This window comes from Myodes glareolus, chromosome 5, assembly GCF_982192425.1.
Source record: "Myodes glareolus chromosome 5, mMyoGla1.1, whole genome shotgun sequence".
NCBI lineage: Eukaryota > Metazoa > Chordata > Mammalia > Rodentia > Cricetidae > Myodes > Myodes glareolus.
This window is the reverse complement of record NC_142030.1, coordinates 82,004,220-82,031,082: the sequence shown is the minus strand read 5'-3', so window position 1 is coordinate 82,031,082 and position 26,863 is coordinate 82,004,220.

Here is a 26,863-nt window from a genome sequence, read left to right as displayed (position 1 = left end):
GAGTCTAATGATATTAAGAGATATTAAGAGATATTAATTAATAATAAGAGATAATGATCATTAATTTCTGTTATTTTTCAGTAGTAGTGTTTATGTGTTTCCCTTCTTTGGGGTTTGCTTGTGTGAGGTTGTCGATTGCCTGTGTTTTTTTGTGTGTAGTTAGCTTCATAGTGTTGGACTTTTCATTCTAGTACTTTGTAAGTCTGGATTTGTGGATATGTATTATTTAAATCTGGTTTTGTCATGGAATACCTTGTTTTCTTCATCAATTGTGAATGAAATCTTTGCTGGGTATAGTAATCTGGGTGTTCATCTTTGGACTTTTAGGGTCTACAGCACATCAGTTCAGGACCTTCCGGCTTTTATGGTTTCCATTGAGAAGTCAGGTGTAGTTTTGAAAAGTCTATCCTCATACATTATTTGACCTTTTTTCTTTGCAGCTCTTAATATTCTTTATTCTGTATGTTTTGTGTTTTGATTAGTGTATGGCAATGGAACTTTTTTGGTTCAGTCTGTCTGATATTCTGTAGACTTCTTGGACCTTCGTGGAGATATCCTTCTTTAGGTTCGGAAAGTTTTTTTTATGATTCTGTTGAATATATTTTCTGTGCCTTTGGGCTGGAGTCCTTCTCCTTTTTCTATCTCCATTATTCTTAGATTTGATCTTTTTAAGTGTATCAGATTTCATGAATTTTTTTTAAGAATTTGTTGTATTTAATGTTTTCTTTCACCAAAAAATCCATTATCTCTATAGTATCTTTAACACCTGAGATTCTCTCTTCTATCTCTTGTATTATGTTGGTTACACTTGCCTCTGTAGTTCCTGTTCATTTATGCAGATTTTGGATTTCTAGAACCCCCTTAGTTTGAGTTTTCTTTATTGCCTCTTCATTTTATTCAGTTGTCAAGTCTTGAAATGTTTGTTTCACCTGTTTGATTGCTTTTTCTTGGTTTTCTATAAAAGATTTCTTGATTTTTTCCATTTTTTGTCTTTTCTTCCATTTCTTAAAGTTAATTTTTATCACTTATATTATTTTTGTAATTTTTGTTGAAGTATACTGACGTTTGTTTTAAAAATTAGTGACCAAGTACTAGTGGGAGGAAAATGGGAGGAGGGAGGAGGTAGAAATGTTTAATGAATTAATTAATTAATTAATTAATTAATATTAGTGAACAAAAAGTGAAATATGATATATCAGACTTTACTATCACATCAGTTCTTATGGTATACGTAGACAAGCTATGAGAAAGAGTTAGTGAGACCTACAATATTATTAATTCTTTTTAATTATTAAGACTATCTCACCTTGTTGGGTTTCTGTTCATCTGGTAGTATTAACTTGCTCTTATCTAAAATAACCTTCACTTTTGTTAGTACTCTTGTCTGGTTTGCATTTCCCAATTGGGAATATCATAGGCTTAACAATAACAAGCCCTTAAATCCATGTGTGACAAGGAATGTCTTAATGTACTTAGGTCTAAATTTCTTTCAACATTACTTTATAACCTTTACAAAACAAATTTTGTAAATTGTTTAAACTATATCTAGTACCTATTAACAAAAACATCATTGTTAGATGCCATAGGCATTCCTGCTAGAATTATAACAAAGTGTATACTTTTCAGAAATGACTCTGCAAATTTTTAAGAACTTAATTACAGACAATTTTCTACCCACCTCTTTTCACGTCTGAAGATCAACTCCAGCAAATGAAACACATAGCAATTCACTGACATGTGCCCACAAATGTAAAACAACCCTTCAGAAAATATTCTACATCAAAATAATAAAATCACCTGAAAAGTGATTATTGCTGTGGGTGATGCACTATATTCTTTAATTAGACTATACTTTTGTCTAATAATGAGATTTTTTAAAATAATTATCCACTATGGAAAGGTTTTTGAAGAAATTATCTCACTGTTAGGGACCATCCATAACAAAACAGCAAAAACATGAAACATTCCAATCACTTGCTTGTATAGATGAAGAAAATGCATAGTTGTTCTTAGTAACCAAGAGGCATAAAAACTGAATCTTAATTGTTTTCCAGCTCTTTTAGTGTGAAAAGGTGTTCTAGGGTTTGGTGGCAGCTAAGTAAAGAAGTTCTAAGGTTAGATGGTACTAAACTTGTTAAAGTGCTTTTGTGGGAAATTTCCTACCATATTTTGTACATAATAAATTGGAACAAATACACATAAACATACATGTGCATATTTGTAAAGAATGGATTATTATGTAATATTGTAATTGTAGAAGAAATATTTAGTTATTCAAGATTTTCTATGTGTAAAGATTTTAGAAAAAGTAAGACATTAGAGGTAAATTAAAAAATATAATTTACATATAATATATTGAATAAACTGTATAAATTATATATTATATAAATGACTAACAAAAATATATAAATTCTATAAATGTATGTTGATATCTGAGATAACTCTGAGGAAATCTTGCAGAAAGTAGGACAGTAAGAGCCTAGATGCTCACATTGTAATTCACTGTAGTAGTGCACAGTGCATAAGACCTGCAGAATAAATTCCACTATGAAGTTTGTATTTGACCACATAGTTCCACTACTATCTCCAAAGTCATTGGCAATTCCTTTCTGCCAAGGAAGGGGGTGTAAGTTTATTTTAAGAGTGTAGACACTGATTAGTTTGCCATACTCAAGAGGAAGCCACAAATCTACCAACATTTAGGCAATAATAATTAGCATTAGTGGGAAAAGTTTGATAGGAAGTTTGATAAGAAATAAATGAGGTGTTTGTGAATAATTGGGTGGGGTGAGTGAATATAATCAAAACATGGATAAAATTCTCACAGGAATAAAACAATAAAGAAGTGTTAAAATGCTACAGAATCATGAATAATTGGGACAGATTTGATAATATTTTGAGGACACTGGGAAAGAATTTTAGAAAAACAGATGACACAGTAATAAATATGTGTTTCTCAATCTATACATCGCAGAAATATTCATTCTGTATGTCAATCTCTTCAACATGTTCTACTAATATTACCATTAAATCAATTATTTTTGTTTCAATTAATATATGTCTATTCACATTGGAATGTGTGCGGTCAGCAACATACAGAGTTTATTTGCACTTTCCTACAACATATCTTGAAACAGAATAATTTCCTGGAGTTTTGGTTCTCACTTTGAGTGGAGACCCTCACTGACACTATATTGCTAGACCTTATTTTGACCCACCATACTGCCATCTTCTGTCTCTTCCCTGTTTTTGTCTCATCATTTTTATTCTTCACTTCAGTTTAGTAGAGTTCATCTTCTTTCTTTAGAAACAATAAGAACAATAACATACAAATTACTTAAGAAACATATTGTTGAGAAATTCAGAGAACAAGTCATTATTTTCATGCCAGAGACACAAAGACTGCATCAATACTTCCAAAAAAAATCACCTAGTATAGAATGAACAAACCATTCTGAATGAAAACCTTTGAAAGCCCTGTTTTGCAATGTCTTATAAAAGAAAAAAATCATACAGCCAGCATCCCATTACATTTTGTGTCTGCAAAATGAAATCATTACTCAGAATACTATGTTTTTTATATGAAAAATTTTTGTTGCTCACTGTGTTTATGTTTAAAAGTACCGAGAAAATCATGATACAAAGAGAAACATGAAAATTCAGAAGGATTATCAAGTCTAGTAAAGCCACATCTTTGGCCTCCTCATAACAAAATGTGCCCACCTTTTGTCAATTTGTGTGAGTGACTCTTTGACTCTGATCCTAAAAGATTGGGTTTTGTTGCTTCTTCATGAAAGCTTGAAGTTTGTAAGAGGTATATTTATAGTTCATGCTTCTATATAGAATTCATCATTGGAGGCTTTTGGTAAAAGAAAAAGTGTACAGTCACTCAGTATATTTTCTTACATTTATCTCAAACTTTGTCTTTCTGGAAAAACTACAAAATAGAAGATAACTAATGAATATTTTCAATGGAAACACATACCAATCTAAAGTCATTTTGTGCAAAGATTTGGGATGATGCTTGACAACTAGGTTCTAAAGTCATTTTATTTTTTTTAAATAATTAAAATTCTTATTCTAATCATAAGAGAGGAAAATTGAGCATTGATAAATTGAAGGATGAATTTGAGCTGGACAGGGAAAAAAGTTAATTTATCATTTCTAGCAATAGATATAACTGCCTCTGCTCTTATGGTCTGGGTGTACTTATAATCACTTTCTAAACTATTCCTCTAGAATTTTATTTGTATTATTAGATATCTCTCAAAATTCTTAATGTTGTACTTTCTCTTTAATACATAATCTGATTACCTTTCTTCCATACTCCAGTGTCTTTACAAGTTTACTAATCTCATCTCACATCTATATTTTAAAGACTGAGAGAAGGGGACAAAAACACCTAAGAAATGGTACATACTTGCACCTGCAGGAGAATGTTTCCAACTCTTTTCAAAATATTTCCAGTGATACACATTATCATCAACCCCATCAGAAAGGCATAGTTCAGTAATCTAGAAAGAACTTGTACGAGCTTCCCATCTTGTACAAGCTCATCTCCCTAAAGCAATTCAGTTCTGCAAGATTACAGTCTTATCCTGTAGATGCCCTACTTTTCACACAGGATGTCTAGCTGGACTGAAAGTGTAACTGACATTGCTTTTTGCCAACCAGAAGGATCGTGGGATCAGTCCTTGAACTGGATTGTCAGATGTGTTCTATTTTGCAGCTTCAGCTGATAAGAACTTCCTTTGCCATTCTTATAAGGAATTGCTTATTTTCTGCCCATGTGGTTTGAGTTGTTCTCAGAACACTCATTCTTACTTTGAAGTTTCCTGGCTGAAAGACTGCACCCAAATTCATGATTCTAAATATTCTAGTGCACACTGCTTGAAAGTAGTGATAATGTGGTACCCTGTGTCTTAAATCATGAGTCTTTATCCAAGGCATTCACTAAAGGGTATTTAAATTGTCTCTGACATCTTTAGAATAATGTTCTATGATCCTAATGAGGAATATGAATGAGAACATGACTGACTAGATTACCACATAATCAATTAAAGATTATATATTTTCCTAAGTATTTTCCTTTCATTTAATCCACTTTAGTAATTATGCCTGCAATGGGCCGAAGAAAAAATATTTTTAAACAAATTTCTTTATGTTTAATAGGAAATGATGGGTACTAATTTTAGATACTAAGGAATTCATTTTTATTTCACTTTAAAATAAGCTTGTGGCTTGAACATTGAACATTTGAACAAAAGTAACAAGTGTATAAAATTGACACCTTTTTGCCCAACTTCAATTGCAGGATTTACTAACTAGAGCTGAAAAAATTTGTATTCTTTATTAGTATAACTTTTATGCTTATCATGGAAATTCTAGTAGTATTTATCCTAAACTGTAATATTACTTCAATTCTAGTGAAAAGTATTTTATGACTCCAAATATTCACTGTGTTAAATATCAAATTTATAGCTAATTAGTTGGTTCTGTTAATCATGATAACAATGGAAAAGATCAGAGCATAGTAGTTTCTTCATATTAGCTTATGTATTTGACAAAATCCATATTTTGGCTCCAATAAAAGCATTACTTTTCGTAATAATGGCTTCCAGTTTACTGATTTTTGGGATCCCAAGTGTGCTAACATAAGGGTGTCTAATTCTGGTGCCTTGAATTTTTTTCCTTCTTCTGGTTTTCTTATCCAAATAAGAAGTGATAGTTGCAATTTTATCTCATTGTATTGTAGCTTACTTTTTTAAAAAAAAAAATGAACAGGTAAAAGAATGAATAAGTGCATGCATGCATGGATGGAAGAATGTATGTATGAATGAATAAATGAATGAATGAATGAATGAATATTCCAGCATGTTGTAATGATTAATAACTGAACTGTTACTTATACCTGCAGGGAGAGGGACCATTTTCTCCAATAGAGTGACACTCAAACAGAGCATCCATTACTCCAGAATAGTCCTTCTGTTCCTGAAAGAAAATAACTCCACAAATTATTGTGTGCTTTTGAATCATTGTAGTTTTGTATTTGTTTAGTTAGTTTGTTTGTTTTCTTTTGGAGTGATGTTACATTTTGTTTTCTTTATTTGATGAGGTTTTGTTGTTATATGGTGTTTTTGTTTGTTTTATGACTTGGAGTTCAGTGAGTATGGAGGGAGAAAGGATCTTGATGACTTGGAGGAGGGGAAAATATGATCAAAATATATTTATATTTTAAAAAAGTTTAAAATAATAAATAAAATATTTTTAAAGGCCAAACTCTTTGATTAGATGAATAAAATGTTAAAACAAAACACAACAATAAAACCAACCATGTGTCAGTTAAGCTTACTATACATAACTTTAGAAGACCCAAAATATGTTTATTTCACATTAATTAAAGAAAACGTAACACTTCCCTTAGATTGATTAGATTTGATTAAGAGTGAGCCCAAGTTTGAGTTCTCTACTTTTCTCAGTGTGCCTTCCCACTGTGTTTAGCTAAAAGTTTCTGGCTTGTCTGTAGTCTGTTTGTTATGCATCTATCTATGTCTGTTTGATGACTATTTGTCCATGGTAAATGGTTTGTTCCCTGTTTATTAACAGAACATAAAACATTACATAAGGAGCAAAGGTGGATATTGCACAGAAATTGTGAACAGCCTTGCAAGACTTTCACTAACTTTAACTGATGTCAAGTGACCCAGAAAACAGAGTACTACAAACATGCCATTTATCAAACAACATTCACATACTATTTCCAGCTTTTATAACAGATATTTCTTGCATGAGGTCACCTTCAGTTATTTTATATTTCAGCAAATGGCTATCATAACAAACATACGTACACCCAGGCACTGTTCTCTGCATAAGGGATATTAAGAAAAGAAAAGCAACTTAGTATAAGATTATAGCTGTGCATTTGTTTAGGCAGCAAAAGCAGATTATATTGTCAATTCAAGGAAAGCAAAGATAGTTATTGCATTTCTATCTTTAAGGCAGGTTAAAAAAATAATTTGAACATACATCAGGGTACCAGCAAGTCAAGTGACTTCAAGGTAAATTATTAAATCAGATGTTATGTAGAGTAAAAGTTTCATTATTTTCAAATGTAATGTATTTTCATGAAGTGCACCACTACACACACTGTGTTTGAGCACATAAAAAGTCATATAAAATATGTATTTTTTATGAATCATGAATTAACTAATAATCTTCTGAAATGAGGTTGAATATCAATTAATTCATTTACCAGTACTGGTCACAAAAAATTCTTAGAGTCATCAATTATCAGGGAAAACATAAAATATATTTGTATACATACACACACATACATACTCACACATATTGTCTAGGCATATATGTACTAGAATGCAACAGAACGTTTGGAATATGAATAAAGAATGACATTTCTATAAGTCTGAAAATATTCATACAAATAAGATTAACAGTAATTATTTCTAAGTTATTTTTCTCAATATTATTTATTTAGTTTCATTATCACTTTTATTTGAACAGTTTTTCAAAAAGCAAGCACAACAAATTATTTTTTAAAAAACGGTATATATGTAAGTGTTACATACCTGTTTTGCATATATTGCAAATATTGCATTATTATTATTTGCATATATTGCATTATTTTTTCCAATTAGAAGTAATTATCTTAAAGATGACAGTTTTTATTATTTAATGTCATAATGGTAAGAACTAATTAATTTTAAAATTTACCTCAATAGTTTAGTTTATGTGTATAAACATGAAAGCACAGCCCAATCCCAGGAACAGATAAATCCACAGCTACTGTTTTTCCTACACCCCCTTCTCACTTTTGCAATCAGGTAACTTAGAATGAGGTGGAAACACTTTTCATCTTCTAATGTATAAAACGCAGTAGTTTTAACTATAGACTCTTAATTACATGAAATATTCAGCATATCTGAAATATTATTCATTCTGCACTTTTACCAATGTAGTAGTTCCGTCTAACAGGCTTTGGTATTCATTTTGTTATTCTCTGTTTCTACAAATTCAATCAATTTAATGTGATCACTCATAATTCATCCATGTATTGTGCAGCAGATGACCTTTTAGTTAATTTTTATTACGATTCATTTTGATCATACACTTCCCATCTCCAAACTCCTCCCAGATCCTCTCTACCTTCCTACTGAACCAATTTTCTTCTCTCCCTCTGAAAAGAAAATTAAAACATAAAAAAAAATTAGTATTTTTGACCTTAAGTTTTTCTTTTCCTAGTTCAAAGGATTGAGTCAAATGCATTACTCATGCTAAATAAGCACTCTACCACTTAGTTGTGTATGCTGAAAATGAGATCTACTATTATCTTTACGGTTGCAGTATGACATGATATATTTGTTTATATACTTACTTTTATTTTTTCCATTTGTTTATTTATCTATAAAAATTTCCACTTCCTCCCCTCTTCCCAATACCCTCCTGCTCTCCCCAATCCCTCTCCTCCTCCCTCTCCAGCCTAAAGAGCAGTCAGGGTTTCCTGCCCTGTGGGAAGTCCAAGCTCCTCCCTTCTCCCTCCAGGTCTAGGAAGGTGAGCTTCCAAACAGAGTAGGATCCCAAAAAACCAGTACATGCAGAAGAAACAAACCCCAGTGCCATTATCAGTGGCTTCTCAGTCAGCCCCCATGTCAGCCACATTGTCAACGAGCTTGATCACATACTCGTTCAGTCCCAGTCCAGCTGGCCTTGGTGAGCTCTCATTAGATCAGTCCCCTTGTATCAGTGGGTGAACGCACCCCTCGCAGTCCTGACTTCCTTGTTCATGTTCTCCCTCCTTCTGCTCCTCATTTGGACCTTGGGAGCTCAGTCCAGTGCTCCAATGTGTGTCTCTGTCTCTATCTCCATCCATTGTCAGATGAAGGTTCCCTCTGATCCTGACTTCCTTGCTCACGTTCTCCCTCCTTCTGCTTCTTCTTTGGACCTAGGGAGCTAAGTCCAGTGCTCCAAGGTGGGTCTCTGTCTCTATCTCCATCCATCGCCAGATGAAGGTTCTATGGTGGTATGTAAAATATTCATCAGTATGGTTATGGTTATGGGCCAAGGCCAGTTCAGGCACCCTCTCCTCTTCTGCCCAGGGAACACTCTGGGGCCCTCTCTTTGGACCTGGGAACCCCTCTAGAATCAGGTCTCTTGCAAACCCTAAAATGGCTCCCTTAGTTGAGATATATACTTCCCTGCTCCCATATCCATCATTCCTCCCTCCTCCCATCCCATTCATCCAAGCTATCCCGAATCCTCCCCTTCTCCCTTCTCTCTAACCATCTCCCCTTACATCCAACCCCCATTCCCCGTGTACCCAAGTTTGCCTGGCACTTTTTATCATACAGTATGATAACTTCAAATTATTTCTTATTAGTAGTATCTCTTTCACTCAATTTGATGACTGTGGTGCTTTGAATAGGCATGGTTCCCATGGACTCATGTGTTTGAATGTTTGGCCCATGTGGAGTAGCACTCTTAGAAGGTGTGAAATTTTTGAAGTAGATGTGACCTTTTGGGTTATGTTGCCTTTGAGGTATCATGTATGCTCAAGCTGCTCCTAGTACACAGTTCACTTTCTGTTGCATTTAGATCAAGATATAGAGCTCTCAGCTGCTTCTCCACCATATCTGTCTGCTTGCTGCCATATCCCACCATGATTATAATGAACTAAACCTCTGAAACTATAATCCAGCCCCAATTAAATCTTGTCATTGATGTGAGTTCCCATGGTCATGGTGTCCCCTGACAGAAATAGAAATCCTAAGTAACTCAATGACTTTCCTTACTATATTTTATAGTGGAGACATACTATCACTTTGGCTTATCTAGGGATAAACTTTCTATTGCATTTATAAGATATATTTTATCTTAATGTGATATTCTCAGGTGGAAAAATTCTCCACATTCTGTACTACAAAAATAGTGCCTATCTATCTTAGTGTGTAAACTGAAAAGTTTCGATCTTGGTGTTTTGAGAATCTTCTGTCATTACTATTTGAAAATTTTAATGAGGTATATCTTAAGATGGATGCATATGAGAGGAGCTGCCCTAATGTTCCCAGACTATCTGACTATATCTTACTCTAGGTTTACATAGATATCTGTTATAATCAATTTGAATAATTTTTTACACTTTTGTTTAATTTTCTCACAAATCCCTGTATCGCATATTCTAATTGTTCTTCTTAATAATAAGCACTCTGTGTCAGCTATCAGGAAGTGAAAACTCAAGGGTCAGAGAAGCAGAGTAGCCAGCTATTAGAATTCTTATCTCTACCAATGTTCAGACCAAATGGGAGATCTTGTCTTCAGACTTCATCCTCAGACTGACTACCTAGAGGGCAACCTCGGAATGACTGTTTCAGACTGCTGCTTCACACTGGTGTCTTATACTGTTCCTCGGACTAACTGCTTTAGATTGCACTGTGCTCCTGTCTTCTCCTGCCTTATATTCCTCTCTCTATTAACCATATTGCTCCTTTCTCCATCTCCCTACTGCTGGGATTAAAGACATGAGATCCCAAGAGCTGGGATCACCTTTGTGTGAGCTCTGCTTCTCTTTTATACTGGCTCACTTTCATGTAGCCCCAGATGGCCTTGAACTAACAGAGATCCTCTGACTCCCGAGTCCTGGAATCAAAGGTGTGTTCAACCACTGCCTAGCCTCTAGTTGCTTAGCTCTGATCTTCAAGCAAATTTTATTGGTTAAAACACAAAATATCACCTCAAATCCCAACATCTGAATATGGGCTCTCATTAAAGTTATAGCAATATCAAGTATACTGTAACATGAAGGCCGGCTTGTTGGGGTTTCTGTCCTGCCCGGTACCCCACAACTGACAAGTCCCAGAGACTCAATCACACAGAGATCTCTATAAGTTATAAAGCTGATTGTCCCATTATGTCAGGCTACTTATTAGTTTTTATAACTTTTGTTTCTCCATTATCTTTATCTATATTAGCTATATGGCTTGGTATCTTTTTCTGCCGTCAGCTCACATGTTGCTTCCTCGGTGGTCTGGGCAGGAATGGTGGAGGGAGATTAAGGAGCAGCGGGCAGGCCTGCTTTTCATCAGTCCCGGCTCCCGCACGGCTAACTTAGCCCCAGAAATAACAACACACAAATTGTATTCGTTTAAACATTGCCTGGCCCATTATCTCTAGAGAGCTAGTTACTGGCTAACTCTCACATCTTGATTAACCCATTTCTAATAATCTGTGTAGCACCACGAGGTGGTGGCTTACCAGAAAAGATTCAGCATGTCTGACCTCGTGGCTGGCTCCATGGCATCTGCCTCATTGCCCTCTTCCCAGCATTCTGTTCTGTTTACTCTGCCTACCTAATTTTCTGTCTTATCAAAGGGTCAAGGCAGTCTCTTTATTAACCAATGAAAATAACACATAACAGAAGGCCCACCTACATCAGTATACTATCTTTATTTTTCACTTTCATTCTTATTTATTTTATTCCCCTCAACTGCATTTCCAAATTGGTTACATTTGTGCTCCATTATTCTGCTTCCCTTACATTCATTATTCTACCACCCCCATCAATCACAGTTTAATTTAACTTGGTGCATTTTATAGCTCACAGACTTCTACTAGTTTTTTTTTAATTGCTTCTACCTTTCTTTTTCATTTCTCTTTTAGAATATTGAATCATTTATCTGTATTTCCTCAAAGTTAATTACATTTCTTTAGGAAAACTATCTAAAATTTATCTTCTGTGAGTTCTTTCACATGTTATTATCTGTTATGCTTCTAACATTGTATTATGAGTGTTCAGAGAGTTCAAAGATTCCTGGGACCTTGTTTAGTTTTTATGCATCATAAATTGAGCTTTGAAAGGCAAAGTATTTATTCAAGACTTCAAATGCACTTTTGTTTGTGTCTGTTTGGGAAGTTATAGCAGGATTATTGTTTTTGTTGCTGTTGTTTTCCTATTTCAGAACTATGTGGTAGCCTATGTGCAGATGTGTTGTAAGTTTATCAGTTGTGTGCTTTCAACTGTTTTATCACTCTGGGGTGACCACAGACTAGGTCAGTTAGAAATCTATATTAGCTACATGATACTATGTTAATTTCAAACTACCTAAAATGCTAGTCTACCCTCAAGTCCTTCCCTGTCATTAAGGCATGTACACCTACATCATGGAGTGTGATTAAACATTTTGAGGTCCACCTAATATCCAGGTAGTATGACACTTGAAGAACAAGTTTCAGAATTCCATGTTAAAAATATAACTATACCACTTTCCTTTTTTATTTTTATTTATTTATTTATTAAAAATTTCCACCTCCTCCCCGCCTTCTTTTTCCCTCCCCCTCCCCACCTTCCCCTCCCTCTTTAGTCTTAAGAGTAGTCAGGGTTCCCTGCCTCGTGGGAAGTCCAAGGTTCTCCCTCCTCATTCCAGGTCTATAAAGGTGAGCATCCAAACAAATCAGGCTCCCACAAATTCAGTCCATGCAGTAGAATCAAAACCCAGTGCCATTGTCCTTTAATTTTTCTGCAGCTACTTACCTAAAATCAGAGGATGAATTTTCAGCAAGCAGCCACACATGATGCTAACCCAAATGAAATTCTGTCACTCAGGGATCCAGTATGTCTTCCTAGTATCTGAGGTTTCAGAGGTTATGTCTACAGGCACTGTCGTGAGTAAATGGAGATAGTGATATCTAACCAAGTCAGTTTTCAAGGGAAGTCTTTGTATTTCAAAGCAAAGATCTTTGTTAGTTATTCAGTGTTGTCCTAAAAGAACAGATTCTTTATCATTCTATGTAGCCTACTCTCTGTTAGTGTCAGTAGAGGTACACCATAGCCACCATATGTAATTCTAAGGTTGGTATGCCTGAAATTTGTGTGCAGAAAGACAGTTCTTTGGCACTGCAGGCTGAAGCTGAGTATATCTGATGCTGATAAAAACTGGCATATAAGTGAGTCTATCTTGGGTACGGGGTAATACCTGGTGCCAGAGCTTCTACATAAATTTTTTGAACACTAGCCTGGCAACATCTACTCAGGTTAAATTTGGAAAATGATAAGGAAGAACGTTTCTCAACAACTAGGCTGACACTATGCTGTTTTAGACCTTAGTCTTAGGTGTATGAACTTGAGTTGTGTGTGATTTGGAAAACCTTAGTCCTACTCCAAAATTTGCAATTATGGAATTCAAAATTCCAGTCAGTTCCGTCAACATATAGACCTTTATTAGATGTTGCTTTATAAGGTCTATCTATGATCTCTGGCTTGGGTATGGATTCACTTGTGTCTACCTGCTCTTTAGTCTTCTGTGGTAAATATAGCAATGAGCTGAAAGTCTTTGACCTGGTACCAGCTTTGACTAAGCCCTCTGCTGTCTCAGGACATGATAGCTGAGGCCTTTCCTTTCTTTCTTTTCTTTTTTTCCTGACTGAGAAACACTTCTTAATAGTCTCACGCCAAAGGTGTTGTATAAAGATTATTTTTTATGGTGGTGAGAATGAGCTTAACTGTGGTAGGCGTGGTTCTGGGCTTTCATTTTGAGCCCTAAACTGATGTTTGCTTTCTTCTACTATTCTTTATTATGTTTTGCATTGAGCCTTTTATTTTTTACCTAAATCACTGACATTACAATTTTTTACATGATTTTTTGGTCCATGAAAGTAGTTTTCGGTGACTAGATAGTAAGTGGTTTCAATGAAGACTATTGAAGTCCAAAAAAGTTTTCTGAAGGAAGTAAAAAATTTAACCATTAATTATAGTGAGTCGATACACATTATTTTTTTACTTAAAGACTTCTGTAATCTCAGTGTGACCTAAAAGCACCATTTTAATTAAAGTTTAAAAGCAATACGTGGAAGCTGCTCAGGTTATGTTGCTGTCAGAATTGTGTTATTTTTTCCAAGGTTTTGTTTCGGAGCTCTTAACACTTTAATGTCTTTGTTTTTATGATACACTATTTCAGAATGTAAGATGTCTTTATAAACATATAAACCAAAAATAACCATAGCCTTCATTACATGGACAAGTAAATTATTGTTCACGTATTTAGATTTTAAGTAATCTACTTTGATTTGTGTTATGTCCCATCATAGCAGCACAAATGGAAAAGAACGTTTTACAGAAATATAACAGCTTCACTTAAGAAGACACCTACACTGTGGTGAATTATAAATTTATAAAGAAAGAATTCTTTCAAATCTCTTAAAATGCAAAAATTTACAAAAATAGTATAACTGTATGAAAGCTGTTCTTCCATATTTTGTAAAGTAGACAAATCTGATCAACTAGAGTAGCAGCAGCTTGCTGTGATGTTTAAAGAAAATGTATCCCCCACTGATACAAGGGGACTGATATAATGGGAGTTCACCAAGGCCTGTTGGACTGGGACTGAACGAGGACATGATCCAGCCAGATTCTCTGAATGTGGCTGGCCCGGAGCCTTTTTGAAAAGCCGTTGACAATGACACTGGGACTTGCTTCCTCTGCATGTACTGGATTTTGGCGCTCCAGTCTGTTTGGACTCTCACCTTCCCTGGACCTGGAGGGAGGGGGGAGGAACTCGGGCATCCCACAGGGCAGGAAACCCTGACTGCTCTGGGGGATGGAGAGGGAGGGGGAGAGGGAGTGGAGGGAGTGGGAGGGTGGTGGGAGGAGGGGCTGAAATGGAAACTTTTATAATTTAATAATAATAAAAAAAAAAGAAAATGTATCTTCCCTTTGAGACGCTGGCTTAGAGTCTGCCATGAAGCACACAGTAGCAATGTAAGAAGATATTCCTCTGTTGTAAACATTTGTCCCTCAAACAAGTTTATAATAGCACAGTAGCGATGTCCAGCCTCTAAGAGTATCTGTACCCACAGTCAGTATTACACCATCGTATCCTACCATGTTATAGAAGAAAATGCAGAAAGTTATTTCAAGGTGTGTTACTTTTGCTTTTGCTGCGTTTGTTTAACACTTTGAAGCTGTGGTTCTCTGTCTGTCTAAAACACCTGGTGGTCTAATAAAGAGATGAGCTGCCAATAATGAAGCAAGAGAAATAATGGGGGGCCTGTAGGTGGAGAGTATAAATAGGAGGAGAAATCTGGGAAGAGAAGAAGAACAAAGGAACAAGAGAAGGAAGGAGGAATGAGAGACCAAGGAGAGGAGAATACTAAGATCCAGAAGCACAGTCACACAGCCAGCCATGAAGTAAGAGTGAAAGTCAGATAGAAAGAAGAAAAGGAAACAGAAAAGAGGCAAAAGGTGGTTGGGATAATTTAAGTTAAGGAAATCTGGGGTTATTCATAAGTAATAATAAGGCTCCATGTTTGTTATTTATTTGGGAGCTGAGTGGAAGACCCCCTAAATGATTAAAGAGTAAAAGAGTGGTAAGTAATAAAAAAGCAATAAAGAAAGAAATTAAAGAAAGGAACACATATGAATTATAAAAAAGATGGGCATGAATGAAGATAAAAGGAAGGGAATAAGAAGACCAAAATACATGAAGAACTAAAATCACTGGAAGCTTACCAAAAATAATAAAAAAATAAGAGGATTGCTAAAATATGCTGAATTTCTTGACATTTTCATAGTTAAATGAATTTCATGGTTTGATTAATAGTATTAATTTTATGTGTTGCTTTTATTCCATCAATCTTTAAACTTTCATCTTAAAAAAAACTGATGTCACACTGTCACAAAAACATCAAAGAGATTCTAAATTAATTTGTCAGATATTTATAACAACTCCAGAAAAAAGTTTCATTCATTCTCCTCATTATTTCAAATATGAAAAGAGTAGAATTCCCGGATATCCACTGTACATTGCTTAGTTATAACAACTAGTACAAAGCCTCATATTGAGACTTGATGAAATAACCAAGCAGGAGGAAATGGGTTACAATCATAGGCCAAAAAAGTCAGAGACACCCATACTCCCACTGTTGGAAGTCAGACAAGTACCCCAAGATAGATAGGACCTATTTCAGCTGACACAGGGTCCATGCTTGTCACTTTAGTCTCTGTGGAGCCCTGAGACCTGCTTTGTCTGTGGGCATGAGAGAAGAAAAATTTAAGAAAGTGTTATAAGCAATTAATTCTTGGAAAAAGAAGTATTTTCTACTGACTTCCTTTGTATCTTTTTATTAATTCTTAATAATAACATATTCAATGAAAGAACTTATTATGGAAGAAGCAAACGATGATTTAGTAACTAAGGACTAGACAGATGGAGTTTCTGAAGGAAAGACAAATTATAATGGCTATATACTAATCAGGATAAAAAAAAAACTTGACTTGAATCTTAAGATGCAGACAGCAATTACGTGAGTCACTGAAAAATTCAGTAAGAGTTGTCATATATAACATTCTTAACTCAATATATTCTTATCAAATATACATTAGAAAGGTAACCTGAAATTGTTATCTATTACAATATCATAATATCTATAAGCAACATAATTGATGATGCCTTTTACACGATGCAAACTAGACTGAATATGACATAACAGGCAGTGAAAGCTCTTTTGGAAAGAAAATCTTTTAACGTGCAGACGATAAATACAGGAAGCAGGATAATTTAAATCAAATAACCTAGGGAGAATTATCAAAGGGAAATAATTATCAGATATTTATTTGTACCATATGATAAATTGAAAAGGACAATAAGGTAAATATATTATATTACCACAGTCTTATTTCACTTTTAAAATTCATTTGAATATTAAAATTGAATTTGCTTCAATAACAGCATTAGCCCTGGTATTTATGTAAGCTATTCCCAATCTTTGTTCTGGTAAAATAAACTACAACTCATTCTTCTCTCTAGATACTGACTGCCACATGTATCTACTGTTTCTCTTATTGAAATTATTGAATAATTACACATCATTTTTCTTGGCACATACAAGCAATACTTAATGGATTGTCTACACTACATCCTGAGGTCCTTGACAAAATAATATCTTAGTGGATATGTGCCATAATTAAGTTAAAATTCCTATGATTTCAACAATATAGTTTGAACAGATAATTTATATTTCAGATTAACATATTGTAATAGTAGATATTTTATTTATGAATATCAACCCAGGAGTATTTCTTGGCTCAACAGCCTGGTATATACTAATAATGAAAATGAATAAAATGTTGAGGGGGAAATCTGAATCAGCAAGATAGTTTGGAGAAAACTATACATTATTCTTTCTTCATATATCTATTCAAATACTTTAACTTTAATATTGATATAACAGTTAAAGCTCACTTTGGTGTTTGACTAAAAATCATTTAATATTTTTTGTGTCATATTGTTGAAAAATTATAGTAACTATATATTATTACAATTAGAATAATTTTCTTAGATATTGTCGTTTCTCAATTATCACTACATCATCAGGACTTAATACTTGTATTGTATATGTCACTTATGAGTAGAGTACAAAAGATTTTAGATAATCCAATATATTACTCATAGATGGAGATTGCTGAATGAAATAAACACATGAGAAGTTGCTCATGTATTTTAACTTCATTTTAGTTGTAAATCAATCTTCAAATGAGTTGTCCTTCTTTTTTACTAATATAACTTCTTAGTTCTATTACATAGACTAATAAAAATAACTACAATATTATGTATCAATGAAACAAACAAACCATTCATCTTAAAAACAAAATATAATTACTTTCATTATAAAATTTTGTATGCTTCAGATTTTACTGCTAAACTCTGGCATAAGCATATGATCTTAAAGTGTAAAAGTTTACAGTGACTAAAGTAAAAAAAAAAAATAAACGTTTTCATGTATTAATTCTGCAATTTAAAATTAATTGAACAAGACATCTACATTATAAACATTATAATTATTTTCTATGTATACAGGTACCAGCTTTGTATAAATAAGTTTTAACCTGTGAAGTAGACATTTCTCAATTTTTTTGTCTTACCACCTCTTTAATAGTTTAACTACTCATATTCAGAGAATGACTCGGGGCTGTGTGTTATTATCTTCTTACCTGCCTATCTTCAAACTGAGGTAGTACCTTACTAGAGATACTTTAAAGGTGTATTGTCAGGGTCTTGGACTTATGACAGACATGAGATCCAGAAAAATAAAAGTTAGATTTAAAATTAAAAGTCAGATTTAATGAGATATAAAGCAGTTTTATGAGACTGTAGAGGTGGCTTGATTTTAGGGGTTGGGAAAAATAAGCATTGTTAAACATTCCAAACTTTTCAGAATGATCTGTTTCATCACATACCAATCTTTACAAATAATCACTAAAACTTATCACATACACACATAATTCGTAATTATTTTAGGGTAATAGAGCAAAGCAGAAGACATTCTACCAATAAACTTCAAAAATGTACTACAATACAGTAGTAATAAAGACATAGCAATAGAATGACTTGACCCTAAAGACATACTCATAGATCAGTGCATGGCTGAACTTCCATCTGACAAGATTCTTTTAACAGTTTATGGCAATAACTAATACAGAGAACTGTAAATGAACAATGTACAGAGAGTAAGGGACTGTGGAGCACACAATCATGAATTGGATTTCTTCATCAAACCACTCCCCTAAGGCTCAGTAATATATAAGGAAGAGAAAGAAGAAGGACTGTACCAGTCAAAAGTGGTGAATGACTCCAAGGTAACAGTGTCTTCCAGATACAATGGAGTGATACACATATAATCTCATAGAGACTGTGACAGAATGCATAGGCCCTGGAGTTCAGCTCCAAAAAAAGAAGCTATTTGTAGTAGGGTAAGAGTAGTGTTAATTATCAATAAATAGGAAAAGATTAAGGAAAAGTTAATCATAAAATTGTGATAATGCAGGTACACATGCAATGTAGATACATACAAACAGCCAGAGCACACACTTAAAATTAAAAAAAAAACTAATAGAAATTCCTCCATCTCAGCCGGGGTGGGCACCGCAGGCCAGGTTAGGCGGTGAGTGCAAAGGGACTGGAGTCCCTTTGTTCCAAAAGCCGGCCTGCAGCAAGCCAAGACTGCAGGCAGGGGCACCTCTGACCAGCGAGGGGCTCGGATCCTGTGGAGGGGTAAGTGTATTGTTCCTGACCGCCACACAAGGCCGGTTAGGGAACACACAATACTCCCGCCACCCTTATCTCCCTGACTACTCCAAAGGGGCAGCTTCCCCAGCTAATCCCTCTCTCCTGCAACGCCATCCCAGCTTTCTGCCTGGAACCCATACCCTCCCCTCTCCTTTTTTCGGGGCTTAAATTCCTCCATCTCAGCCGGGGTGGGCACCGCAGGCCAGGTTAGGCGGTGAGTGCAAAGGGACTGGAGTCCCTTTGTTCCAAAAGCCGGCCTGCAGCAAGCCAAGACTGCAGGCAGGGGCACCTCTGACCAGCGAGGGGCTCGGATCCTGTGGAGGGGTAAGTGTATTGTTCCTGACCGCCACACAAGGCCGGTTAGGGAACACACAATACTCCCGCCACCCTTATCTCCCTGACTACTCCAAAGGGGCAGCTTCCCCAGCTAATCCCTCTCTCCTGCAACGCCATCCCAGCTTTCTGCCTGGAACCCATACCCTCCCCTCTCCTTTTTTCGGGGCTTAAATTCCTCCATCTCAGCCGGGGTAGGCACCGCAGGCCAGGTTAGGCGGTGAGTGCAAAGGGACTGGAGTCCCTTTGTTCCAAAAGCCGGCCCGCAGCAAGCCAAGACTGCAGGCAGGGGCACCTCTGACCAGCGAGGGGTTCGGATCCTGTGGAGGGGTAAGTGTATTGTTCCTGACCGCCACACAAGGCCGGTTAGGGAACACACAATACTCCCGCCACCCTTATCTCCCTGACTACTCCAAAGGGGCAGCTTCCCCAGCTAATCCCTCTCTCCTGCAACGCCATCCCAGCTTTCTGCCTGGAACCCATACCCTCCCCTCTCCTTTTTTCGGGGCTTAAATTCCTCCATCTCAGCCGGGGTGGGCACCGCGGGCCAGGTTAGGCGGTGAGTGCAAAGGGACTGGAGTCCCTTTGTTCCAAAAGCCGGCCTGCAGCAAGCCAAGACTGCAGGCAGGGGCACCTCTGACCAGCGAGGGGCTCGGATCCTGTGGAGGGGTAAGTGTATTGTTCCTGACCGCCACACAAGGCCGGTTAGGGAACACACAATACTCCCGCCACCCTTATCTCCCTGACTACTCCAAAGGGGCAGCTTCCCCAGCTAATCCCTCTCTCCTGCAACGCCATCCCAGCTTTCTGCCTGGAACCCATACCCTCCCCTCTCCTTTTTTCGGGGCTTAAATTCCTCCATCTCAGGCGGGGTGGGCACCGCGGGACGTACAGGCGGTGAGTGCAAAGGGACGGAAATCCCTTTGTTCTAATTGCCAGCCTGCAGCAACCTAAGGCTGCAGGCAAAGTGATTCCTGGATAGCAGGGGCATTAATCCAGGAGAAAAAGACCCAGCGGAGGGAAGAGCCATTGGAGAGCATCTGAAGGAAGAGATGGGCAGGCGCCAAGGCAAGAATTCGTCCAACAATCTGAAAAACAACACGAAAACACCAGATCCCAGCGATCTTATGACAGAAGGACTTGAACACCCTATACCGGAAGAAGTGGAAAACAGTGTCATTATAAAAGCAATAGAGTCTCTTAAACAGGGTATGAATAACTCACTTAAAGAAATAGAAGAGAAATATAACAAAAAGATGGAAGAAATGAGTAAAGAAATGGAAGACAAATATAACAAAAAGTTTGAAGAAATAAGTAAATTCATAAATGATACCCTGGGAAACCAAGAAAAAACAATCAAACAGGTAATGGAATCAGTTCAAGAATTGAAAACTGAAATGGAGGCAGTGAAGAAAACACAAACCGAGGACCGGCTGGATATGGAAAATCTAGGTAAACAAACAGAGACTTCAGGAACAAGCATAACCAATAGAATACAAGAGATAGAAGAACGAATCTCAGATTATGAAGACACCATAGAGAAAATAAATGCCCTGACCAAAGAAAACAGCAAATCCAACAAATTCTCATCACAAAACATTCAGGAAATATGGGACATAATAAAAAAACCAAATCTAAGAATAATAGGAGTAGAAGAAGGAGAAGAATTGCAGACCAAAGGTCCAGAAAATATATTCAACAAAATTATAGAAGAAAACTTTCCCATCCTAAAGAGTGATATTCCTATGAAGGTGCAAGAAGCATACAGAACACCGAATAGACTGGATCAGAAAAAAAATCCCCTCGCCATATAATAATCAAAACACAAAGCATTCAGATTAAAGAAAGGATATTAAGAGCTGCAAAGGAAAAAGGTCAAGTAACCTATAAAGGTAAACCTATCAGACTTACACCAGACTTCTCTATAGAAACCATGAAAGCCAGAAGGTCCTGGATAGAGGTACTGCAGAAACTAAGGGACCATGGATGCAAGCCCAGATTAATATACCCAGCCAAGCTTTCATTCACTATCAACGGAGAAAACAAAATATTCCAGGATAAAAACAAATTTAAACAATACGTAACTACTAATCCAGCCTTACAGAGAATATTAGAAGGAAAATTACATCCCAAGGAATCCAACATTGCCAACACTGCCTACAATAACTCAGACATCTAGCGACCCTTCACTAGCACAACCCAAAGAAGGAAAACACATACACTCTACTACCCAAAAAAAAAAAAAAAATGACTCGAGTCAACAACCACTGGTCATTAATATCTCTTAATATCAATGGACTCAATTCACCTATAAAGAGGCACAGACTTAGAGATTGGATACGAAAACAGGATCCAACATTCTGCAGTTTACAAGAAACACACCTCAACCACAAAGACAGACACCTACTCAGAGTAAAGGGTTGGGAAAAGGTTTTCCAAGCAAATGGACCTAAGAAACAAGCGGGTGTGGCCATTCTAATATCTAACAAAATCGACTTCAAACTAAAATCAATCAGAAGAAATGGAGATGGACATTTCATACTCATAACTGGAACAATTCATCAGGAGGAAGTCTCAATCCTGAATATCTATGCTCCTAATATAAAGGCACCCACATATGTAAAAGAAACTCTTCTAGAACTCAAGGCGGTCATCAAACCACACACACTAATAGTAGGAGACTTCAACACTCCTCTCTCACCAATGGACAGGTCAATCAGACAGAAACCAAACAGAGAATTGAGAGATCTATTGGAGGTATTGAATCAAATGGACTTAACAGACTTCTATAGAACACTACACCCAAATAGGAAAGAATATACCTTTTTCTCTGCAGCTCATGGAACCTTCTCGAAAACTGACCACATACTCGGTAACAAAGCAAACTTCCACAGATTAAAAAAAATATTAGTAACTACCTGTGTCTTGTCAGATCAACATGGACTAAAATTAGAATTCAACAACAATGCTCACCCCAGGAAGCCAACAAACTCATGGAAACTGAACAGTCAACTACTAAATCACCCCTGGGTCAAGGAAGAAATAAAGAAAGAAATTAAAGTCTTCCTTGAATTTAATGAAAACAAAGACACAACATACTCAAACCTATGGGACACTATGAAAGCAGTGCTAAGAGGAAAGTTCATAGCACTAAGTGCCCAATTAAAGAAAACAGAGAAAGCACACATTGGAGACCTAACAGTACACTTGAAAGATCTAGAAAAAAAAGAAGCTGATTCACCCAGGAGGTCTAGAAGACTGGAAATAATCAAACTGAGGGCTGAGATCAACAAAATAGAAACACAGAAAACAATCCAAAGAATCAATGAATCAAAAAGCTGGTTCTTGGAGAAAATCAACAAGATTGACAAACCCCTATCCAAATTAATAAAACGGCAGAGAGAGAACATGCAAATTAATAAGATCAGAAATGAAAAGGGGGACATAACCACAGACACAGAGGAAATTCAGAGAATCATTAGATCTTACTACAAAAGTTTATATGCTACAAAGTTGGAAAATGTAAAAGAAATGGACATTTTTTTAGATAAGTACCATATACCAAAGTTTAACCAAGAACAGGTGAACAATCTAAATAGACCTGTTAGTCGCGAAGAACTAGAAGCTGTTATCAAAAATCTCCCTACCAAAAAAAGCCCAGGACCAGATGGTTTCAATGCAGAATTCTACCAGAACTTCCAGGAAGAGCTAATACCTATACTCCTTAACATATTCCACAATATAGAAACAGAAGAGTCATTGCCTAACTCCTTTTATGAAGCTACAGTTACCCTAATACCAAAACCACATAGACACAACCAAGAAAGAGAATTACAGGCCAATCTCACTCATGAACATCGACGCGAAAATACTCAATAAAATACTGGCAAACCGAATCCAAGAGCACATTAGAAAAATTATCCATTATGATCAAGTCGGCTTCATTCCAGAGATGCAGGGCTGGTTCAACATATGCAAATCTATCAATGTAATCCATCATATAAATAAACTGAAAGAAAAAAACCATATGATCATCTCACTAGATGCTGAAAAAGCATTTGACAAAATTCAACACCCATTTATGATAAAGGTGTTGGAGAGACTGGGGATACAAGGATCATACCTAAATATAATAAAAGCAATATACAGCAAGCTGACAGCTAACATCAAACTGAATGGAGAGAAACTCAAAACCTTTCCACTAAAATCAGGAACGCGACAAGGCTGTCCACTCTCCATACCTCTTCAATATAGTGCTTGAAGTTCTAGCAATAGCAATAAGACAACATAAGGAGATCAAGGGGATTCAAATTGGAAAGGATGAAGTTAAACTTTCGTTATTTGCTGACGATATGGTAGTTTACATAAGTGACCCAAAAAACTCTACCAAAGAACTCCTACAGCTGATAAACACCTTTAGTAATGTGGCAGGATACAAGATCAACTCCAAAAAATCAGTGGCCCTCCTATACACAAAGGATAAAGAAGCAGAGAGGGAAATCAGAGAAGCATCACCTTTCATGATAGCCACAAATAGCATAAAATATCTTGGGGTTACTCTAACCAAGGAAGTGAAAAACCTATTTGACAAAAACTTTAAGTCTTTGAAGAAAGAAATTGAGGAGGATACCAGAAAATGGAAAGACCTTCCCTGCTCTTGGATTGGGAGAATCAACATAGTAAAAATGGCAATTCTACCAAAAGCAATCTATAGATTCAATGCAATCCCCATCAAAATCCCATCAAACTTCTTCACAGACATGAGAGAGCAATAATCAAGTTTATATGGCAAAACAAAAAACCCAGGATAGCCAAAACAATCTTATACAATAAAAGAACTTCTGGAGGCATTACCATCCCTGACTTCAAACTCTATTATAGAGCTACAGTATTGAAAACAGCTTGGTATTGGCATAAGAACAGAGAAGTCGACCTATGGAATCGAATAGAACACCCAGATATTAACCCACAAACCTATGAACACCTAATTTTTGACAAGGGAGCTAAAGGTATACAACGGAAGAAGAAAAGCATCTTTAACAAATGGTGCTGGCATAACTGGATGTCAACCTGTAAAAAAATGAAAGTTGATCCATATCTATCACCATGCACAAAAGTCAAGTCCAAATGGATTAAAGATATCAACATTAATCCGTCCACTTTGAACCTGATAGAAGAGAAAGTGGGAAGTAGTCTACAAGATATAGGCACAGGAGGCCTCTTCCTAAGTAGGACCCCAGCAGCACAGACAATAAGAGAAACAATGAATAAATGGGATCTACTGAAACTGAGAAGCTTCTGTAAAGCAAAGGACACTGTCAGTAGGACAAAAAGGTTGCCTTCTGACTGGGAGAAGATCTTCACCAATCCCTCATCAGACAAAGGTCTGATCTCCAAAATATACAAAGAACTCAAGAAACTAGGCACTAAAACTCTAATTAACCCAATTAAAAAATGGGGTACTGAACTTAACAGAGAATACACAACAGATGAACTTCGAATGGCCAGAAGACACTTAAGGTCATGCTCAACCTCCTTAGCGATCAGGGAAATGCAAATCAAAACCACTTTGAGATACCATCTTACACCTGTCAGAATAGCTAAAGTCAAAAACACCAACAATAGCCTATGCTGGAGAGGATGTGGGGTGAGGGGAACACTCATCCATTGTTGGTGGGAATGCAAACTCGTGCAGTCACTGTGGAAATCAGTGTGGCGGTTTCTCAGGAAACTGGGAGTTTACCAAGGCCAGTTGGACTGGGACTGAAGGAGGAGGTGATCTAACCAGATTCTCGGAATTTGGCCGGATTCTCTGAATGTGGCTGGCCCGAAGTCTTTCTGAAAAGCCATTGACTATGATACTGGGACCTGTTTCCTCTGCATATACTGGATTTTGGGGATCCAGTCTGTTTGGACACTCACCTTCCTGGACCTGGAGGGAGGGGGGAGGAACTGGAACTTCCCACAGGGCAGGAAAACCTGACTGCCCTAAGGGACGAAGAGGGAGGAGGAGAGGGAGTGGGGGGAGTGGGAGGATGTTGGGAGGAGGGGCGGAAATGGAAACTTTTATAATTTAATAAAATTTACTTTAAAAAAAAGAAATGAGTATAGAAATAGATGAGAAATATAACAAAAAGTTTGAAGAAATAAGTAAATCCGTGAATGAGACCCTGAGAAACCAAGACAAAACAATCAAACAGGTAAAAGAAACAGTTCAAGAATTGAAAACTGAAATGGAGGCAATGAAGAAAACACAAACCGAGTACCGGCTGGATATGGAAAACCTAGGTAAACGAACGGAAACTACAGAATCAAGCATAACCAATAGAATACATGAGATAGAAGAAGGAATCTCAGATTCTGAAGATACCATAGAGAAAATAAACGCTCTGGTCAAAGAAAACGGCAAATCCAACAAAATCTCTTCACAAACCATTCAAGAAATCTGGGACACAAGAAAAAAGCCAAATCTAAGAATAATAGGGATAGAAGGAGAAGAACTGCAGATCAAAGGCCCAGAAAATATATTCAACAAAATTATAGAAGAAAACTTTCCCAATCTAAAGAACGATATTCCTATGAAGGTTAAAGAAGCATACAGAACATCGAATAGAGTGGATCAAAAAAAAAACATCCCTTCACCATATAATAATCAAAACACAAAACATACAGATTAAAGAAAGAATATTAAGAGCTGCAAAGGAAAAAGGTCAAGTAACTTATAAAGGTAAACCTATCAGGCTTACACCGGACTTCTCTATGGAAACCATGAAAGCCAGAAGATCCTGGATAGAGGTACTGCAGAAACTAAGAGACCATGGATGCAAACCCAGATTACTATACCCAGCCAATTTATCGTTCACTATCAACGGAGAAAACAAAATATTCCAGGATAAAAATAAATTTAAACAATTCGTAGCCACAAATTCAGCCTTACAGAAAGTAATAGAAGAAAAATCGCAACCCAAGGAATCCAATATTGCCATCACTGTCTACAATCACCCAGACATCTAGCGACCCTTCACAACCACAACTCAACGAAGAGAAACACACAAACTCTGCTACACACACAGAAAAAAAAATATTAACGGGAATCAACAACCACTGGTCATTAATATCACTTAATATTAATGGACTCAATTCACCTACAAAAAGGCACAGACTAAGAGATTGGATACGAAAACAGGATCCAACATTCTGCTGTTTACAAGAAACACACCTCGACCACAAAGATAGACATCTACTCAGAGTAAAGGGTTGGGAAAAGGTTTTCCAAGCAAATGGACCTAAGAAACAAGCGGGCGTGGCCATTCTAATATCTAAAAAAATTGACTTCAAACTAAAATCAATCAGAAGAGATGGAGATGGACATTTCATACTCATAACAGGAACAATTCATCAGGAGGAAGTCTCAATCCTGAATATCTATGCCCCTAATATAAAAGCACCCACTTATGTAAAAG